The sequence below is a fragment of the Tauraco erythrolophus genome, chromosome 2 (assembly GCF_009769465.1).
Source record: "Tauraco erythrolophus isolate bTauEry1 chromosome 2, bTauEry1.pri, whole genome shotgun sequence".
Taxonomy (NCBI): Eukaryota; Metazoa; Chordata; class Aves; order Musophagiformes; family Musophagidae; genus Tauraco; species Tauraco erythrolophus.
This window is the reverse complement of record NC_141466.1, coordinates 5,858,893-5,867,494: the sequence shown is the minus strand read 5'-3', so window position 1 is coordinate 5,867,494 and position 8,602 is coordinate 5,858,893.

Genomic DNA, 8,602 nt, shown 5'->3' with positions numbered 1-8,602 from the left:
TCACATTCACTTTTCAGAGTTTCATTCTTCCTACTCCATTTTCCAAAAGATCATTCAAATATAAAAGTGATCATTCAAATATAAAAGTAATCATTCAAGATCAAAGTGAAGGCGCTTGCCATTAAGAAGGCTAATGCCCAGTTGTGATTTGGGCCCGGACGGCAATCAAGCACCATTCAGCCGCTTGCTCATTCCTCCCTGCTCCCTGGTGGGATGGAGAGGAGAAAATATAATGAAAGGCTCATGAGTCAAGAGAAGGACAGGGAGGGATCATCCACCAGTTATGGTCACAGTCGAAACAGACTTGACTTAGAGAAAAATCAATTTAATTCGTTACCAATCACATCAGAGAGGATAATGAGAAATAAAACCAAATCTTAAAAACACCTTCTCCCCACTCATCCCTTTTTCCTGGGCTCAACTTTACTCCCAGTTTCTCCTCCATCCCAGCAGTTCAGGGAGATGGGAATAGGGGTTGCGGTCAGTTCGTCACACACCGCTTCTGCTGCTCCTTCCTCCTCAGGAGGACTCCTCACACTCTTCCCCGGCTCCAGTGTGGGGTCCCTCTCTCGGGGCACAGTCCTTGTGAACTTCTCCGACGTGAGTCCCTCCCACAGGCTGCAGCTCTTCACAAACTGGGTCCGTTCCAGGGGGTGCAGTCCTTCAGGAACAGACTGCTTGAGCATGGGCTTCTCCAAGGGTCACAGCCTTCTTCGGGCACAGCCACCTGCTCTGGTGTGGGGCCCTCCATGGGCTACAGGTGGATCTCTGCTCCATCGTAACTTCCATGGGCTGCAAGGGGACAGCCTGCCCTCTCACCGCAGTCTCCACCACAGGCTGCAGGGCAATCTCTGCTCCGGTGCCTGGAGCACCTTCTCCTCCTTCTTCTCTGACGTTGGTGTCTGCAGAGTTGTTTCTCTCACATCCCACTCCTCTCAAGTCTCAACTTAGGGAAACAAAGGCTCTTGGCTGACACAGCCAGGCCTGCGGGAAACCACTCCCTGGCCCTGGGCCACGTGCTGGTCCGGTGAGGCACCCAGCTGTGCTGCTATGGCCACCACCCCGCTGCCACGCAAGGGGCAGCAGCCCCGCGCAGCCAGCCACCCGCACCTCCCCGCCCTCTCCGCTGCAGTTTCCCTCGCATTTTTTTTCCTTCCTTCTTACCTATGTTATCCCAGAGGCACAGCCACCATTGCTGACGGGCTCAGCCTTGGCCAGAGGTGAGTCTGACTTGGAGCAGGGGAAGCTTCTAGCAGCTTCTCACAGGAGCCACCCCTGCAGCCCTTCCTCTGCTACCAAAATCCCACCTCACAAATCCGATACAGTGCCCAAGGCACCCTGCAACTCCAACGTACATGCCATGATTTTCTCCTCTGTGTTTTATCCCCATATCCAGGTTTTCTCTTCAGATTTATTGATGTAACCCTACTGTCATGTTTTAACCGAGCCGGCAACTAAACACCACATAGCCGCTCGCTCACTCTCCCCTATCCCCAGGTGATGGGGAAGAGAATTAAACGGGAAAAGGGAAAGAGACCCATGAGTTGAGATAAGAACAATTTAATAATACTGCTACTAATATATGAATATGTATATGTATAACAATAATAATAGATGCAAACAAGTGATGCACAGTGTAGTTGCTCTCCATCTGGTGACCAAGGCCTGTTCCATCCCGGACTAATGATCCTGAAACAGCTAAGTCCTGACACCACAATCCAATCCCAGATGAGCAAGAGGCCCAAAAAGAGAGTGAGAGCCCAGAAGAGCAAAAGCCCTTCTTTCCAGTCAACCCTCATTTTTATAGTGGGCATGACACTGCATAATATGGAATACTCCATTGGCCAGTTTGGCCCTCCTAAGAAGTCTAAGTTCAAATCATAAGGAGAGTTGTGGGCCCTATGTCCCAGTCATGCACCCTCCCAGTCTGTTGTGCTCCTGCACACTGGCAAAAACACGGGAAGCTGGAAAGTCCTTGAGGTCTCAGTGCCAACTATAAACATCAGTGAGTTATCATCATTCTTCTCTTAACGAACCCCAGACTAAAACCAAAACACAGAACTTTTCTGGCTGCTAAAAGGAACCAACTCTGTTCCAGCTGAAACTGGGACACCTACAAATCATATACACGTGACTTCAGGGTCCAGCTTATAGCCGATAACTATCCCATTAGTACGTGACAGTAGCATTTCAGCAGTTGGGGTGGAGCTTCAGTCATAGAATCATAGAATCACCCTCCACTACACCAGGCTGCTCAAAGCCTCATCTGACCTGGCCTTGAACACTTCCAGGGATGGGTCATCTACAACTTCTCTGGGCAACCTGGTCTGGTGCCTCACCACACTCACAGTGAAAAATTTCTTCCTTATATGTAATCTTATCTCCCCTCTTTCCATTTAAATCCATTGCCCCTTGTCCTATCACTGCACACCCTTGTAAAAAGTCCCTCTCCAGCTTTCCTATAGGCCCCCTTTAAGTACTGGAAGGCTGCAATAAGATCACCCCGGAGCCTTCTCTTCTCCAGGCTGAACAGCCCCAACTCTCTCAGCCTGTCTCCATAGCAGAGGTGCTCCAGCCCTCGGATCATCTTTGTGATCCTCCTCAGGACTCGCTCCATCAGCTCCATGTCCTTCTTGTGTTGGGGACTCCAGAGCTGAACACAGTATTCCAGGTGGGGTCTCACGAGAGCTGAGTAGAGGGACAGAATCACTTCCCTCGACCTGCTGCCCACGCTGCTTTGGATGCAGCCCATGATATGGTTGGCTTTCTGGGCTGCCAGCGCACATTGCCGGCTCATGTTGAGCTTCTCATCCACCATCACTCCCAAGTCCTTCTCCTCAGGGCTGCTCTCAATCCATTCTCCGCCCAGCCTGTATTTGTGCTTGGGATTGCCCCGACCCACGTGCAGGACCTTGCACTTGGCCTTGTTGAACTTCATGAGGTTCTCACCTGCTTCATTAGTCACCCTGCTTGTCTGAGGGATGTCCCCTCATGAATTCACCTGCACCCTGGGGAGCTGAAGGTCTTCTGCAGATCCCTTCCTGTGTCTGCCAACAACGTGCAAATGTTCTGCAAGCTCAGAGGTGTTTCAAATGGCACTAGGCACCCATGTTGAGGTGATCGAGTCCCACTGTGTATATGCTTGTTTCTTGACAATTGCATTGAATACGCCAGTAATCGGTGCTGCTTCTTCCACTGATAAATTTCTCTCTCCAGCTTTTGAAATCCTCTCAGTAATGGCTGTTTGCCCTCTAAGATTGCTGCTGAAGTAGCTGAAATGGCCTCTCTGAGCAGAATACATAAACATTGTGACCTTATAGATATATCCTCTCCTTGGCTATGGACACATGTAAAACAGTTTTGCTCCATACATACAGAGCAGTCCTTTTCCAAGACAGAAATTGTTTAGTGTCTGTGCCAGCAGCTATACTGTGTTGCTGGCCAAATCACTTTACTCCTATTTTGTAAGCGTGTTGAAATACAAATTTCTGCTCTGATGCTGCAGGCTCTAAGCTTCCCAGCACTTCTCTGTGCATGCTTTGTCTTCTCTCCTTGTGTTAGTTGCTTGGCTGCTCTGCAGGCCCTTTCTAATTCTTCAGAGCTTAAATCAGCCTTTTCCAGCAGTTTTTTCCTCCAGGTTTGTCTCTCTGGTTCTCATTCATTCCACTCAGGGCATGATTAGTGACTTCACAGACCCTCTGAAAGTGTTTAAGTGTTTAAGTTTGCTTTAATGGAGACGACCCAATTGTTTTTCTTTTTGCTGACATCTTTTAGGAGCAATGTAAGACATCTTTCAATGTAAGAATTTATAGTGAGAATTTAGCCCAGAAATAAGATCTTAGTCCAGTCCTGTAACAATCAGGTGCTTGTCAGCTGTTAAACAAACCCAGTGTCCCACAACAAGCAATGTTAAAAACCACTCATCTGTCTTTACAAAATGAAAAACCAGAGCTTATGGCTCTTTCTTGGACATGAGTATGATTTGAACCATTTCTTATTCCAAAAACAACAACAAAGGCTGTGTCAGAATGACATTGCCTGAAACGAATTAATTTAATGGCAATTTTCCAACTGCTCTTTTGTAGGTGTAGCAATTAAAGCAATGGCTCTTCATTGTCACCCTGTTCCTGTGTTCAAAAGTAAGGACATCTGTGAAGACCCTGGTCCTCAGAGTGTGACACTATTGGGCTGCATTTTGTCAGTATTGAGAGTATTTGGGCAACTCAGCATCAGGTCCCCCCTGCCTTAGAGAATAGCACAATATTTAAAAAAATAAAGTTGTTAGTGGGTCTTCAGTGTTTCCCTCAGGTGATGAAGCCTTTTCAGGAATTCTTTTTTTGAACTTTCCTTGTAAGTGTCAGGGCTTGATCTTCCTGTTTTTCCCTATCTCAAGCCAAAATTCTGGCAGCAATGACTGCTTAGGCTGGGCCTTCAGCTGACTCAACATGTAAGACTTGCAATAAAAAAGCCAGTGATTTCATCATTTGGAGAATTAAATTTTAATGTTTTTTTGTTTCCTCGGAAGCACTTTATAAAAGATTCTGAAAGCAAGTTGCAAAGAAGGCTGTAACTTTCCTGATGATGAACACTGCTGTCATTCCTTTCTTTTCCTCTGTTTCTCCACAAAAGTACCCTTGTTTTGTGTCCTGCGCCCTTTGTGGCAAACTGAGTTTGGGTTTTATTTTCTTCTTCTTTTTATCTTATCAAACAGATTTTACAGGTTAGTGTCTTTGATCATGGTAGTGAACATTGAAATCCATAGAAAATCCACTGAAAAATCTACCTATTTATGATCAATTCCCTGCAGTTTGGAATACTTGTTAACGTTCGATAGATCTGTGGCAAAAGACAATGTCGTTTCACACCAGCACCCCACCTCTGGGCCATGAGAGCGGTTCTTAGCTGACATCAAGCCATGCAAGTAAATAAACCCCAAGTCCACATCTGATTAAAGCAGATATATGGGAGGTACAAACAGGACTGGCCAGATGCTAGACCATATGATAAACACCAAGGATCATGGCATCATATAAAACTGGGCATTTATATGGTACAGCTGGCTGTGCATAATCTTCTCCTAATTTATAAGGCTGGAGCATCTGGTCCATTGCTGTTGGTCTATCAGCTTTTCCGGAGTCCTGTTCCTGAATTTCTGGTAGTTGTGTGCTGCTCTTCTGAGTGCTGGTGGAAAGAGAAGTTAAAGCCATTTACGGTGGGATGTCAGATCTCACTCCATCCAATAGATGAGATAACGTTCAGCCACTGTCATGAAAGAAATAAGGGCAGGTCCTTGTGAGACAGGCTTCACTTCACACGAAGATCAGTAACTGCAAACTCTAAAATACACAATATTTGTTTCTCATTGCAGGACCCTGAGCCGTGACACAGTGACTTGGCCAGATGAGGCCATTGCAACAGGCCATGCCCATGACTGCAGACATCCCCCAGTGACGCGGCAGGCGAGGACTTACAGAATAGGTTGCACAAGTCCTGCTTTTGTTACGCTGCTTAGGCTTCCCCCCGCCCATGCCACAGCCAGCATTCATTTCTCTTTCCTGAAACAGAAGCTGGCATTTGGCACGTTGTTAGAAAATGCTCTGTATGTGACTGAAAAAAACCAAAAGTGTTTTCAACTGGTCCTTGAAAACTTACGGCCGGAAAGAGTCAAGCTGACAATGTAAAAGCGTCCTGTGCTGAGTGGCATGCATGTGTGCCAACCAGCATGGAGCCATGTGCCACCCCAGGCAGCTCTGGAGAGGTGGACCTGCAGCAGATGGTCTCTTTGTGGCCTCAAAGAGGAAGAAGGAGGGCCAGAGCTCACTTTTCCAGGTATTTCCAACTGGCAAGAAAGCCCCAGCTGTAGTGTAGAGCCTGGAAGGGCTCTTCCTCTGTTCCCTGCTCATGGAGTCATAAACAGCAGTGCAGCACACAGGCTACGGCACCACTGGAGTTGTTTTTGAAAACTACAGTGTTACCAATGCTATCTAGAAGCTGTGGGTGCAGATCACCCAACTGGCATATGCTACAGCAAGGTAATTCTCCCTGCGGAACCTCCATCCTGCGAGGCCGGTGGAGGATGTCTTGGGAACATGCGACTACCGCTGATTGAGGAGAAAAAATACAGCACCAGGCATTTTACCAAACCCTTCTCCAGTAAAATTACATGTCAGAGCAGAGCTGAAAGGAAATTTGCATTTCAAATGGAAAGAGGAAATTGGCTTTTGCAGAACATCGTGGGGTTGGCAGTAATAAATCCTGGTACTGTCAGAATGGAAGTGTGTTGTTCCTGCAACTCTTGCACTGCTTTCCGTAAGCCTGTGTTGTTACTGAGAAAGTGAAATCTGATTAGCAAATATAACAGTGTAAGACTTCTTGAGACCTTTTATTGTTTTTTCCTGGTATAAGTGCAGCACATTTTGTATAATTTTATTGAATTGAAATACTTTCAGGTTTCCATCATTTCCGTACATCCACAGCATGGAAGCTGCTGTATTTCTAGCCAGGTCTGAATGCTACAGGGACCCCTATGGCTTTGCTTGTTCTTATTTTAATATCGTCTTCAAGATTTGAGAGCCCTAAACAGTTTCATCCTCTGTATCTGACATGGACACAGCATCCAGCATTGTCAGAGTCAGTTCCCTGACTAGGGTTAGTAGATGTTACCTTAATGAAGTTTTATCTTTGTGTAACAATGGCAACGAGTTGCCCTGAGGAAACAGGTGAATTTGAGGAAGAACTTGAATTACTGCAGATCATGTTTTCAGGCTGTGATAACCCACGAGTGGATGAAGTCACCACTGCTGAAACATAAGACGGGCTATTTCTTAATAGTTTGTCTGAATGGTTTTATTGTGGTTCCGCCCGGTGCAAGAGGGGTGGTGGTGCAATGCTGGATCTGAGACTCGTCACGGCACTAGGTACTATACAGAGATCTAGTAAGGCCATTTCCCAAAGAAACTTACCTCAATTAAGCAACTGTGTGGTATGGGTGGAGTGAAACAATTGGAAGAAATGAGAGGGGAGCAAAAAAGGAAGCGTGGTGAAGGAAACCTGGTTTTATAGACTAGACATGTGGACACAGCTAGATGCCTGCAAGTCTAGTCATTCAAATGTATCATGTGTTAGAATCAGATAGTGGAAATATTTAATAAGTAGTGCCCTCTTTCATTTTGGTGAAGGTGAGAGTGACCAGCATTCACCTGCTTAGGCACAGGCTCCTCCCAAACGCCTGCTGCCAGCATCCTGATGCTGCTCTCAGCAGTGCTGCCTTCAGGTGAGGTATTAGTGTCAGACCATGAAAAATGCTTTGCAAGTGGCTTAAGGGAGCTCAAGGTCTGTTACTTAAACTGAATCAGTCCACCTTTGTTATGCAAATTAAGGGAAAAGTGGATAGTGATTATGTAGCAGGGCGCTCCATTTTTCCCAGTGCTTACTTTGCCTCTGGCCCACTCTTACCTCCTCTCATTTAATTTGCAATAACAGAATGCAATTAAGTATTAAGATTCTCATTAGTTACAGACTTTGCAGATGTGGAAAAGCCACTTCCTCTCTCCATCCTGGGGTGGCTTAGTGGGTATCTACGCAGACCTTGCCCAGGAAATCTTTTCCCTTATGAAATGAAGACTCATAGGAGTAAAATCATTAGAAACCACAGGTGGTGGTCAGCATCCATTCATCGTTTACTGTGAAACGGTTGAGATAGAGGTCTTTTCCATTTAACTGTCCATCATGGGCTGACAGTAAGCATCTTTTCTGTTTCAGTTTAAGTGAGCTCTTGCTTAATCACATATTGGTTTCATTATCAGAAATATTATGTTGAGGGCACTATGAAGACCTCCTGAGTGTGGGGTATGCTCCTGGACTATACCATTCTTTTCTAAAGAAAGGACGCATTTTACATCTTCTGTTGCAATTTTTGTTGTAGAAGAAATAAAATATCTGAAACTTCTATTTTATAAATTGTGTTTGAATTCCAAAGCTTAAAATAGAAAACCCCTAAAAACAATCTTAAGGATGTTTTCACAAATGCTTTTTGCCTTTGGTTGTGGGTTGTTTGGTTTTTTTTTTTTATTACAGTACATGACTATTTCCTTTCTAAATGCAAATATAGACTGTTTTAAATTGTAATATAGGACATACAAAGTATCCTTGGCCTGTGTAGCATAAAATGATTATGATTAATCAAATCATTGAATGCAGCAAAGGTTAATTGAAAAAGTATCCAAGTACGTGTTCTAGACATAGACCACAGATGTTGATTTACAGCTGAGTTGTGATGGGAGGCATCTTCCACCATTATTCCTGTAACTGGGAAGAGAAAGAGTATTGCTGCTGGAGTGCACATTTAAGCTGGATGGTATTCAATTTAACTGAAAATGCAACACATGCCATTTGCCTGCATCCCTCATATACCTCTGCAGGATGTTCAGCAGTCCAGCTCTAACCTGAGCTTCCAGCCTTTTACAGTACTGGTAAAGCAAGCATTAATGCAGGAGAATCACCTAGAAACCAGCACCCTCCTTAGCATAAACCCATTGACCAGGTCTCAAGAGAGACTAACACTATGCTTCATATTATGAAACAGAAGAAAGAAAGTCTCCTG